Below are 13945 nucleotides of genomic sequence, written 5' to 3'. Positions count from 1 at the left end.
ACACGATCTATTTCTAAGAATATAAATTTCAATTGAGTATCATGGATGCACAAGAGATGATACCCGATAGATACTGCACGATACTACACGATGATAGCAGAATGTTCAAACTAATTAGTATCAAAATCGAACAATAATGACTAAAAAATGGAACAAAAAAAAGGTATAAATAAAAAAATTTGGTTAAGTGGAAATTTGACGATCACCTTAAGGGTTCTGTAAGCGTTTTCATTCACAATTATAACTGCAAAAATGAAATTTTCATCAGAATAGATGGTAAAACACATATATGATATCACAATGGACTCTAAGTGTGTCCTTCGTAGGCAGCCAATATAACCTAACCTGACCTAACCCTTGGATGATGCCCAAACCTTATGGAAAAAGCTTCCCATTTGTCGGATTTTTTGATATTAAATTTTCAAAACGCTTAGAATTACAATTATATCAAAAGTTCAGATAATTAATCTGGAAGCCAATTTTCTTTAAGTTTGTTCGTGGTAATTTTAAGGTGTTTCGATACCAAAACGTAAGTACCTATTACCAAAAAACTGAAATTTTGTGTCTCAATTAAAATAATACGCCCTCTGTTTAAATTTAAAATTCGATTTTCCGTGCGGTTTACAAGAAGTTAATTACTAAAGAACTTTTTACATTATGAAATATGAAGAATTCGTAATAAATGTTGATTTTTAGTCAATAAGTGCTTTTAAAAATGTTTTACCATTTACATAAAAAAACTTTTCAATGTTTCTAAACTACGCTTTCAAAGCATTTCAAAATTAAGAACAGTAAAATGAAAATAAAAATGAAAAACACTAATTTGATAGTTAATTTTTTCTAAACCGCTCACAGAATCGATATAAATTTTTCACAAAAGACATATAAAAGGATGATTTATTGATAAATAATACCTTAAAATAAAACCTTAAAGAAATACCTTAAATAATAAAATTTTATTCACAAGCTATGCAATTGAAAATGGATGCTTATAGATATGGTACAGAACCCTAAAAACAACTATAACATGGTTGGATAGATTTTAAATTCATTTTACTAGTACAAACTTTTTGGTCACAATTTATTGACAACATTGGAGCGCATTGAATTTCAAATGAACTTGAAAAATTAAACAAATCAATAGGGAGATAATAAAACACTGTATTTGCTGCTGGCTAGAGCTAGCTAGCAGTACAGGGTACAGAGGGGTGAGTGTGTATGGGATACAACATATTCAAGCTTACCACAATGATGGCTAGTGGCTAAAACACCAGCCCCCTACCCCCCACATCATTCGATGTGCATTGAATGGCCACGGATAATGTAATTATTGCATCACGCTTCGTCCAGTAAATTCATTTAATAATTCAACAACTATTGTAGTTTAACTACCACCTAAATCATAGACATGCTAGGATAATCTACTAGATATGGACAATTGAGATTTTGCATTCAAAGTTTTATAACAAAATTTTAAAATTACAAACAATTTTAAAAGAACTTTTCACAAAAGAAACGAGCGTTTCATTTTAAGTATACCATGAAGCCGCAGTTGTATCTGAGCGGAGGGCAGATTTAAGCTTAATTTATGAAATTTTTAGGCCCAAAATTTTGGATATTACCTTTTCTAGACCTAAAGAACCTACTTTTAACTCTTTTAAAAAAAGTGTGATACGCTCCATGATTCAATCTATCACATTTAATAAGAATTATTTAAATTTAATAGTTTAAATACTCTGTAAATACTAAGCTAAATACAATATATAATGAATTTTTAGATTAAAATAAAGATCAAGTTGAAGATTTTATAAAAAATAAAGATAATATTTTTAGAAAAAAAAAGGTTAAAAAACAAAAATTCCTACCTTATTTTACTCCAACAGGAATTTCTTGCTTCGTAACCGGGATGACCCAAAACACGTAGCGCTGTTTCCATTCCATTATGAAGAGGTATTCCAAACTGCAGTGTTGTTATTCAGCAATTTTCATATTCCAGGCACAAATTGAGGCCAAATTTTAAATTTGGTATTTTTTTGGAACTTTCAGTTTTACTTTGATTCTGAAAGACAGAAGAAAAAAAAAAGATTAACTTTAGAAAACTTACTAGATAAAAAAAAATTTAGTGAAAAATTTCTTACTTTTTTTCGTTCCGCTAGTTAGTTTTTTGTTTCAAACTTCCATTATTCAAAGTTTTTTTTCGCTCTAATGAAAAGGCATTCGAAATCTCTATTTCACAGGTTCAATTTTAGATCCATTTAATTGAAATTTGGTCTTTTTTTAAAGCATTCAATGAATAAAAGTCGTTATTTTTTTCAATCCCAAATCAGAGAAATAAACGAAATGATTAGCATAAAAAAATTTAGGCAGAAAAGTACTCGATCAAAATTTCAAGTTTTCGAATAAATTCAAAAAATATTATATTTTGTGTGAGGTAGCTAAGATTTGTCGTGATTTTTCCAAACAGCGGTATTGTTATATAATTTGACTTTTGTCATTTTCCAGGCTCAATTTTGGATGTATTTGATTTGATTTTTATATTTTTTAGTTGGTTTTGGCTTCGAGCTGGCTAATTTCGCTCTAATGAAAAAGCATTCGAAATTTTCATGTCACAGGTTCAGTTTTGGACCTTTTTGATTTAATTTTGGCTTTTTTTTTTTTGGAGAATTTAATTCATGAAACTCGCCGTTCGCTTCAATCGTGGAAATTGTTACTTTTTCTGGCTACGCTAGGTAATTTTTGCTTCGAACTGACATATTTTGCTCTACTGAAGAGGCATTCGAAATCTCCATTTCACAGATTCAGTTTTCTATCCATTTTTTTTAAATTTGCCTTTTTTGGAACATCCAATTAATAAAAAACACCATTTTCTTCAATCCTGGAACAGGAACAAAAAACGACATGATTAATTTTTTTTAAATTTGTACCATAATTATGACGTTTTTTTTTTTTTTTCTAGAAAAAAACTAAATTTTTTGAAAAATTGCTTACTTTTACTGACTTTGCTAGTTAGTTTCTGCTTCGAACTGGCTTATTTCGGTCTAATGAGAAAGAATTCGAAATTTCCATGTCACAGGTTCAGTTTTGAATCCATTTGATTTAAATTAGCCCGAATTAAATTAATAAAAGTCACAATTTGATTCAATCCGCTAGTTAGTTCTTGTCTGGAACTGGCATATTTCGCTCTAATAAAAGGGAATTTGAAATTTCCATACTACAGGTTCAGTTTTGGATCCATTTGATTTAAATTTGGCTTTCTTTTTTGGAGTGTTCAATTAATAAAAGTCACCATTTACTTCAATCCTGAAATATAAAAATAAACGAAATGATTACCTATTGTGCAAAAAGACACTCCAAAGTTTTCGAATTACTTCAGAAAATAAAGTTTTTTTTATGATGTAATTAAGTATCTAAGGTTTTTCGTGATTTGCGGCCGCTAAATATGTCTATGTTTTCGATTCAACAAACTGAATATATAAAATATAATAGAAACTTTGTTATACAAAATAATATGTATATATATATATATATCTATATGTTTACAGAGTGAGGTGTAAGTGGATATACAATTATAAAAAGTTTTGGTTTTCTTTAATACTTGTCACTGATTTGTAACATTACTTGATTCGATCAATTTATAAACTGTGTAAATAACGCCTTCTGGATTTTCATGATATTCGAAATCATAAATCAAAATTTAAATATAATTTTCTATTTGATTTTGCAGAAATAGTGTATATTTTTAGTTTCAAAAATTCACTGTCATTATTTTTTCATAACTTTTTCATAATTTTTCTAAAAGCCTCAAAAGTTTGACCAGAAAATCCATAATATAATATTCAGTTTAAAAATTGATAACAAACTTACTGTATATTCACTTACACCCCACTCTGTAAATTGTATAGCAATGAATATATAACCAAAACTATCGTACCTAAATTAATAACTATCGAATTTATTTTATAAATGTATTTCGAGGTACATTCTATATATATGTATATACACCTCGAATATTCGACTAAAACATTTTACAAATAAAATAAAGTTTTGTCCAAAATACTACAACAAATTTTGTAAAACAACGACTGAAGTAGAATGGGAGTCCATAAACAAATCTACTCGAACTGTTAAAATCATTTTCATGTTTAAAATTTTAAATGATTATCTACCTCATCAGTCTGTTCGAGGTAGATATCTCGAAAGTTTAGTTCAATTTAAGTTTTTTTTTTTTTTTTATATGAATAAATTTAGATATAGACTAGGTTGATATGGGTACACGGTCTCTTTGAAAGGAATTCGAAAAAGTTTTCAATGCACTAGTTTTTTTTTTTTTTTTTTTTAAGCAATTTGAGTTTGAGATATCAAATTTTTAAACGTACCTAGAACTTGGTTGAATTCTAAATCAAATTATCTTTAAAAAATTTGTGCAAAATTATAACGTTTTTTTATTTCCGTAAAAAAAAAAAAGAATTTAATGAAAAATTTCTTACTTTTTCTGGCTTCAGTAGTTAGTTTTTACTTCAAACTGGCATTTTCTAAACTGTATTTCGCTCTAATAAGATGGTATCGAAATCTCCATATCACAGGTTCAGTTTTGAATCCATTTGAATTAAATTAGCCCGAAAATTGTGTATTCATATGTACATGGAGGTATTGTGTGGCTGTTTCACCATAAATTTCTTCATTAATTGGTGTAAATTGGATTATCTTCGTTAATACATTGAAGTAACAATAATTTAAAACCAAATACTAAAAGAATTTAGTAAAAAAATTTTATATATTTATTTGGTATTTATTCAATTTTTTCTTTTAATTAATATTAGTATAATTTTTTTAAATATTATTTTTCTAATATTCAATAAAAATGGCTTCGAAAATATAAAACGTTTGAACGCTATGCTGAATAAATTTTTAATAAAATGTTGAAAAAAATAAATTACATCACCCAAAATTTGTCTTTACCAGTTTGATAAAAAAATTGAATGCGCGTCATTTAAACCAAATTTTACAAGTTTTTACCAAAAGAATTTGAAAGAATATTTTTTTAAGTAAAAATATATAATTTTGACTGAAAATAAAAATTAAGTATTTAACAACTAACTGAATTAACTATTTTAATATCCTGTGTATATTAAATAAAAAAAAAAGGATTTTACAAAATAATTACTTAAAACCACGAAGTAAAAATAATTAAAAAACAGAATACTTAGAATTAATTATAAAAATATTATAAAATTTGGTATTTATTCAATTTGTTCTTTTAATCAATCAGTATAATTTTTTTAAAATATTATTTAAAGCACTAATAATTATTCGATAAAAATTGTTTCAAAAATATAAAACGTTTGAACGCTATGCTGTATAAATTTTTAATAAAATGTTGAAAAAAATAAATTACATCACACAAAAATTTGTTTTTACCAGTTTGATAAAAAAATTGAATGCGCGTCACTTAAACCAAATTTTACAAGTTTGTACCAAAAGAATATGAAAGAATATTTTTTTAGGTAAAAATATATAAGTTTGAACGAAAAAAAGAATTAAGTTAAAAATGTTGAAATACTTTTGCATATTGAATCAAAAAATTATTTTACGAAATATTTATTAAATAAATAACAAATAACTGAATTAACGGTTTAAATATCCTGTGTACCTATATTAAATAAAGAAAAATTTACAAAATAATTATTGAATAAATGAAGAAAACAACTAACTGAGTTAACTGTTTTAATACTCTATGCATATTGAATCAATATTTTAACAAAACATTTTTTAAATACTATTTTTTCGTAAAAACATTTTTATTTTTATTTGATTCAATATGCACAAGGTATTTGTACAATTAATTCAGCTAATTGTAACTTAAATTTCAATCTACTTTATTTTTTTGTAAGTAATTTGAGTTGCAAAGATCAAATTTTAATACATACCTCTAGAACTTGGTTGATTTCCAAATAAAATGGTGTATTCACATGGAGGTCGTGTGTAGATGTTTCACCATAAATTTCTTCATTTATTGGTGTAAATTGAATTATCTTCGTTTTTATATTGAAGTAAAAATAATTTAAAATAAGTACTTATAATTATAAAAATATTATAAAATTTGGTATTTATTCAATTTGTTCTTTTAATTAATATCAGTATAATTTTTTTTTAAATATTATTTAAGGCCCTAATATTTGATAAAAATTGTATCAAAAATATAAAACGTTTGAACGCTATGCTGTATAAATTTTTAATAAAATGTTGAAAAAAATAAATTACATCACACAAAAATTTGTTTTTACCTTATTTGGTAAAAAAATTGAATGCGCGTCACTTAAACCAAATTGATGCGCGTCATTTATTCCAAATTTTACAAGTTTTTACCAAAAGAATGTGAAAGAATATTTTTTTAAGTAAAAATATATAATTTAGATCGAAAAAAAAAATTAGTGAAATATTAATAAAATACTTTACATTTTAAATCAAATAATTTTACGAAATATTTTTTTAATAAATAACAACTAACTGAATAAACTGTTTTAATATCCTTGGTTTTACAAAATAATTATTTAATTAATGAAAAAAACAACTGAATTAGTTAACTGTTTAAATACTCTGTTTATATTGAAACAAATTCTGTAGACATAGTATTTAAACGTTGTATTTCATGTAAAATTTTTTTTTTTACTTAATATACCCAGGGTATTTAAACAGTTAACTCACTCAAATAGTTGTTACTTATTAAATAAATATTTTCGTAAAAAAATTTGTATTTGATTCAATATGCACAGGGTATTTAAACAGTTAACTCAGTTAGTTGATACTTATTAAATATATATTTCGTAAAATCCTTTTTATTTAAAATGCACAGGGTATTGAAACAGTTACCTGAGTTAGTTGTTATTTAATAAATATATATTTCGTAAAAAATTTTATATTTAATTAGATAAGCACAGGGTTATTAAACAGTTAACTCAGTTAGTTGATACTTATTATATATATATTTCGTAAAATCTTTTTTATTTAATATGCACAGGGTATTGAAACAGTTAAACTAGCTAGTTGTTACTTAATAAATAAATATTTCGTAAAAAATTTTGTATTTGATTCAATATGCACAGGGTATTTAAACAGTTAACTCAGTTATTTGATACTTATTAAATAAATGTTTCGTAAAAATATTTTATTTGATTCAATATGCACAAGGTATTTATACAGTTAATTCAGCTAGTTGTAACTTAAATTTCAATTTACTTAATTTTTTTGTAAGTTATTTGAGTTTGAAAGAAAAAATTTTTAAACATACCTTGAAATTTATTGATTTCTATATGGAGGTCGTTTGTGGATGTTTCACCATAAATTTCTTCATTTATTGGTGTAAATTTGATTATCTTCGTTAACACATTGAAGTAAAAATAATTTTAAAACAAATACTTAAAATAATTAATTCTAAAAATATTACAAATTAATTTGGTATTTATTCAATTTGTTCTTTTAATTAATATCAGTATAATTTTTTTTAAATATTATTTAAGGCACTAAATATTCGATAAAAATTGTATCAAAAATATAAAACGTTTGAACGCTATGCTGTATAAATTTTTAACAAAATGTTGAAAAAAATAAATTACATCACACAAAATTTGTTATTACCTTATTTGGTAAAAAAAATTTGTTTTTACCTTATTTGGTAAAAAAATTGAATGAGCGTCATTTAAGCCAAATTGAATGCGCGTCATTTAAACCAAATTTTACAAGTTTTTACCAAAAGAATGTGAAAGAATATTTTTTTAAGTAAAAATTCATCATTTTGAACGAAAAAAAGAATGAATTTAAAAATTATATTTTAATATATTATCTAGTCTACATTTTAAATTAAATAATTTTTTCGAAATTTTTATTTAATAAGAGTTAATTGTTTAAATACCATCATATAGATTCAAATAAAAGTGATTTTATTAAAATATTTATTTAATAAGTATCTAACAACTAGCTGTATAAACTGTTTAAATACTATGTGTATATTTAATCGAATAAAAATGAATTTATGCAAAAATTTTATAAATGATGAAATAACTTAGTTTAAATAATTGTGAATATTTCATCAAATAAAAATGATTACCTGAGTTGAACTAGGTGAGTTAACTATTTAAATACTCTGTGTATATTAAATAAAAATGATTTAACGAAATATTTATTTAATAAATAACAACTAGTTGAATTAACTGTTTTAAAACCTTGTGCATATTTAATCAAATAAAAATGGTTACCTGAGTTGAACTAGGTCAGTTAACTATTTAAATACTCTGTGCATATTAAATTAAATAAAAATGATTTTACGAAATATTTATTTAATAAATAACAACTAGCTGAATTAACTGCTTAAAAACCTTGTGCATATTTAATCAAATAAAAATCAGATGAAATATTTATTTAAGAAGAAATAACTAGTTAAATTAACTGTTTAAAAACCCTATGCATATTGGGTCGAATGAAAATGATCTTACGAAAGATTTGTTTAATAAAAGATGAAACAACTTACTGAGTTAACTGTTTAAATATCCTGTGCATATTAAATCAAATAAAAATATATGTCTGAAAAATTTATTTAATAAATGACGAAACAATTAACTGAATTAACTGTTTAAATTTAGCTGTGAATATTTAATTTAATAAAAATGGTAACATCAAATATTTATATTAAGTCATAACCAGCTGAATAAACTGTATAAATACCCTGTTCATATTGAATCTAATAAAAATGTTTTTAACGTAATACTTATTTAATAAGTAACAACTAACTGAGTGAACTGTTTTAATACTCTGTAAAATTGAATCAAATAAAAATGATTTTGCAATACAAATATTTAATAAATCAGGAATCAAGTTCCTGAATTAACTGTTTAAATACTCTTATTGAATCAAATAAAAATAATTTTACAAAATATTTACTTAAGAAGAGAACAACTAACTGAATTAACTGTTTAAATATCCTGTGAATACTGACTCAAATAAAAATGATTTTACAAATCAAATATTCAATAAATGAAGAAAACAACTAACTGAATAAACTATTTAAATACCCTGTGCATATTGAATCGAATAAAATGATTTTACAAAATAAATATTTTATTAAGAACAAAACAACTAACTGAATTAACTGTTTAAATACTCTGTGAAATTGAATCAAATAAAAATAATTTTACAAAATATTTACTTAAGAAGAGAACAACTAACTGAATTAACTGTTTAAATACCCTGTGCATACTGACTCAAATAAAAATGATTTTACAAAACAAATATTTAATAATGAAGAAAACAATTAACTGAATTATCTGTTTAAATACCCTGTGCATATTGACTCAAATAAAAATTATTTTACAAAACAAATATTTAAAAAATGAAGAAAACGTCTAAATGAATTAACTGTTTAAATACTCTGTGCTCATAATTGACTCAAATAAAAATGATTTTGCAATACAAATATTTAATAAATGAAGAAAACAACTTACTGAATTAACTGTTTAAATACCCTGTGCATATTGACTCAAATAAAAATGAACTACTTATATTTATTTAATAAGTGAAGCAACAACTGACTGCGTTAACTGTTTAAATACTCTGCTTATAGATTGAATAAAAACAAACAAATGATTTCACTTTATTTTCTTTTAATAAATGACGAAAACAACTGTAACTGTGTTAATTGTTTAAATACTATAATGCTTGACTATTTATTATAAAAAAATAACAATTTTCGTATTTTTGGAAAATGGTATTTCTGTTAATGTTTTGATATCTACGCTTTGAAACGATTCCCGAAAAATTTATACCTTCGAACACCTGAATATTTATCAGATGGATTTGACATGAAATTAGAATAAAAAAAAAGGTACCTGCGGAAAAAACACCTAACTGAATTAACTGTTTAAATACCTTGAATACGTTAATGAAATGTTCCTTTTTCCGGGAAAAACTTTATTTTCGTTTGTTTTGAAATTTATTTTGAAATGATTAGCGAAAAGTAACCTCTTGTTTAAACATAATATATCATCAAATGGACTTTATATGAAATTAAAATCAATACACCAACTATTGAACAATACGTGGAAATTGGAAACATCTTGAACAATACGTGGAAATTGGAAATCTTGAATAGTTTTGCAGAAAATGGAAAAATTAGCTCCAGATTGACAAGGTAAGATTCATAACATTTCTAGATCATCATGTTTTTTAAAATGAAATAAATTTATCTGAAGCAGTTTTGTGGAACCATTTTCAAAAAATCAATAATTTTCCCGATAGTTCTGTTACAAAAAATTCTAGTATGTGAACACATTTTCATTTTAATTTCAATTACGAAGCGAAGTACTTAATTAAATTTCTAGAACGATATCACCCATACTACCTAGTCTAAAAGAATGTCGCCTGTCTAATATTTTTGTCTAGTATGGACATAGGTTTTGCATTACATAAGGTCACTTGATTCTGGTCATGAGGGTGACATGTGGATGACCTTTGTCTGTGAAATATATTTGAAATGAATTTATCATGTTCAATTATTAAAAATAATATTTATTTGAGAACAGATTAGTCTGGACATTCGATATTATTAAACTGTTTTTCCTTTTTTCACATTTTCTTCGACTCAGTCAGAGAAACATAGAAATTATTTGATCGTATATTTTACTATTTCTGTTTCAATAATATTCAATTTCATTTAAAACTTTTTGTTAAAATATTTTTTTAAAATTTTTGAAATTTTCTTTTTTACAATATTAACAAATTTTTTCAAAAAAAGATTAATTTTATCCTGCGGTTCTTCAAAAAATTTGGTTCAATTTTAAAACTATTGCGTTATTTTTGAAATCCAAGATTTATATTTTGCAAAGCTTTCGAAGTAATCTATTTTTTTATTCAAAATATATTGGAATTCAATTATGTTTCAAATTTAAAATAATACCTAAAACAAGTTATAATAATTCAGTTTATTTTCAAGATACAAGAGGCCTTTATTGATTCAACTAAATCTTTCCAATTTATGCCCAATTAACCTCCCTATTTTCTTAGAAAAATTACTTAGTTACAGAAAAATTACAATTAAAATAAATTGCATTTATCAATCAAACTAATATCAAATTATTCCTAATATTTCATATTTCTGGTTGACAAATTGACAGACATAATACATATTTGTCAAATTTAATTAAACATATTCATCTAATTAACTTTATTTTGCTTTTAATCAATTGTATATAAGATGTCCCTAAATGACCGCATTACAAGATCAGACCGTTAAACAGATCTCGTTAATGATTCAGTAAATATTTCGATTAATATTTTAGGAAATTGAATTAATTATCATTTATTTATTGTCTAAGAATCGTTTAAAGTTAAATTTGTTCGACTGTTTCCAGATTGTCTATTTCGAAACGAAAATTTCTCCATGAATATTAGAAATAAATTATAGTAAACTTTATTTTCTACAGCTTTCTTAGTCATGAACATTTAAATTTGGTGAAAATTGAAACGAGATATTGTTCTGCTTTTCTCGTACGATATTTTTTGGGCTATATATAAAAATATATTGATTGAATTTGTGTAGATGAGAAATTAGAAATCTTTAATAAAAATATAATTCAGTAAATTGGTTATTTTGATGACAACTTTTATATCAAAATAATTAATATCAATATATCATACATTAAAAAAAATTACAACTAGAAATAAATAATGTCATTTTTGACAAGTGTACAAGTATTTATTTCTATAACAACTGATTATTTCTGTACAATAAATAGTTTTTATATAATTTTTACTTCGAAACACATCAGACACAAATCAAATGTATTGGCTGATTCATTTTAAATGAAACAACCATTTTAATATCATCTCGATTTGACTATAAAGCAGTAACAAGTGTAATATATGTTATCCTTTTTGAATATTAAACTATTTTCGTTTCGCTTTTTTGATTTCCCATTGTCCGTGCTCTTGTATGTTTTCCAATTTTCTCTCGAGAAATTATAAAAAATCAATTCTCAAATGAGCCCAAATATATAAATTTGACATTGTTTTTGAATTGTAATATATCTAAAACGATTTAAAACGTTTTCCGAATTATTCTAAAGAAATTTAAAAATCTTAATTTCGAAATCTTTGGTAGTTTTTGTTTGAAAATGCATTCACAGATTTCAAATTTGCTTTTTATAAATTTATGGAGATAGCTTTCAAAATTGTTACCCAACAGGTGAATTATTTTCGAATGAATTTCCCTGTCTGTACGTTGAATTCGCGTGGGGGTTGATCTTGTTGAATAGTTTTTCTATTATAAATGTTACTATAAAAGCAATGAAGTTTATATGCTTTATGACAGATGGGCACTATTTATTTGTTATTGTTTCTTTTTATGTAGGTTTGAAATATACAGATCGATTCAAAAATTTTCATCCATTTCTATAAAACTTTTTTTAAATACTTTTCCTACATCAGAAAAGAGCATGACTTAAATTTTTAGCGATGACTAAGTTTCATTTAGCTTTAAGTCAGATATATCAATTTATTATCGAAAACTAATGAAATATTTTCAACGACAAGTTCGATAAGTAACTTTTAAAACATGTTGTATATCATAAAAGTGTAATCATTTCTGTTTTTATGATGCTATCAACACATAATTAAATGTTTTATTTTTGTAAGTCTCAACATTTTATTTCTTGTCTTCAAGTGTTTAAATATGTTTTAAAAATACAACAAAAAATAATATTATTTCAATAAAAGATTATTTCAATAAATCTTTACCGTTTTAACTAGGCCATTTCATACCTCGAAAATTTGGTCGAGACTCCACTTACCTGAGCGCTGTAAAATTTGATATACATGGACCTTTAGTTAATTGTCTGTTTCGCTCTAAAATTGTAACTAATTAATTTTTTGATGATTTTAATTCGGTATTTTCGTTCATAAAAAAGCGGTGTTAAGATCCAATTTGCGTCACAAAAAAAATTGTGATTTTTCGAAGTAAACGTGAATGAGAATTATCAGAATTCGCTATAAGTGTAATTTGAAGGGAACAAGAGGGTATATAATTAAAATAGCACTAAAAAAATCAGGAATTTTCTCTAATATGTTTTCTCTATATGAAATGGATTATCGTAAAAAACGAATTTCACTCTATCAACAAAAATGGCCTACAAAATACCTTGACCCTATAAAAATTTTGTTTCAATTTTCACAATATTTAGGGACCGTAAAAAAGGGATATATAAACATAAAAAGAATAGTTTGAAGAAACAATTTCATATAAATTGTTGGCAAACTTTGACCATGCATGGCATGTATCTGTACCTACTCAGAGGGTACTCCTCGTAGATAAAGAGGTTTACTTTTTCTACACATAATTTGTATTAAAAGGGTAAAAGTTTTCACAGAACCATATGTTTATGGTCAAAGCAGTGGTTTTTGTGTTACTACAAATATATAACTGAAAACACACAAAACACTTTTATATACATTTTACACACAAAAGTGTTGCTAGAATATTATAAAAATAATCTCAGGTACTCTTCAGGAGTAAGCAGTAGAACTAGAGCTAGCTATAGCTAGCTTGTTGGAGCTTGTTGTTGGAGCTAAAAACCAAACAAACCAGACGACCACACTTCAAAAACCATTTTATTATTTTAAAGGTAAAACAAAGTAAAAGTATGTGGTCTGAAGGTTCTGTATACTTGTTTATCATCATAATATTTTAGACACAAGGATTGTACCTCCTTTCACAGCCTTATCATCCTAGCATACACCCCCCGCAATACAATGATAATAATTTAGTAGTTTTAACACTCATCACTTATCATGAATTTTGTTGTTCATTTTTTTTTGTCAGATTTTTATGTGTTTGAAGTGACAAGCGTAATATTTGTGCCTTTTTTGGATATTTTGTTTTAAATAGGAGTTTTCTAACCCG

At 24.7% G+C, this 13945-nt stretch overlaps 1 protein-coding gene across 2 annotated transcripts in view; it reads left to right on the top strand.

Annotated features, from left to right (window-relative positions):
* Positions 1-13945, top strand: part of LOC123301533 (semaphorin-2A) — a 441589-nt gene that overhangs the window by 162466 nt on the left and 265178 nt on the right. Inside the window, exon 1 of one of the 2 annotated variants that reach the window (XM_044884309.1) lies at positions 10107-10180. The exons of the other annotated variant lie outside the window; for it this stretch is intronic. The gene's annotated coding sequence lies outside the window, so the exon portion shown is untranslated. Of the gene's footprint in view, positions 1-10106; positions 10181-13945 lie in introns of those variants that run through there. 2 annotated transcript variants of the gene reach the window in all.

The sequence above is a fragment of the Chrysoperla carnea genome, chromosome 5, assembly GCF_905475395.1.
Source record: "Chrysoperla carnea chromosome 5, inChrCarn1.1, whole genome shotgun sequence".
Lineage (NCBI taxonomy): Eukaryota > Metazoa > Arthropoda > Insecta > Neuroptera > Chrysopidae > Chrysoperla > Chrysoperla carnea.
This window is presented reverse-complemented; position numbering and strand designations above follow the sequence as displayed.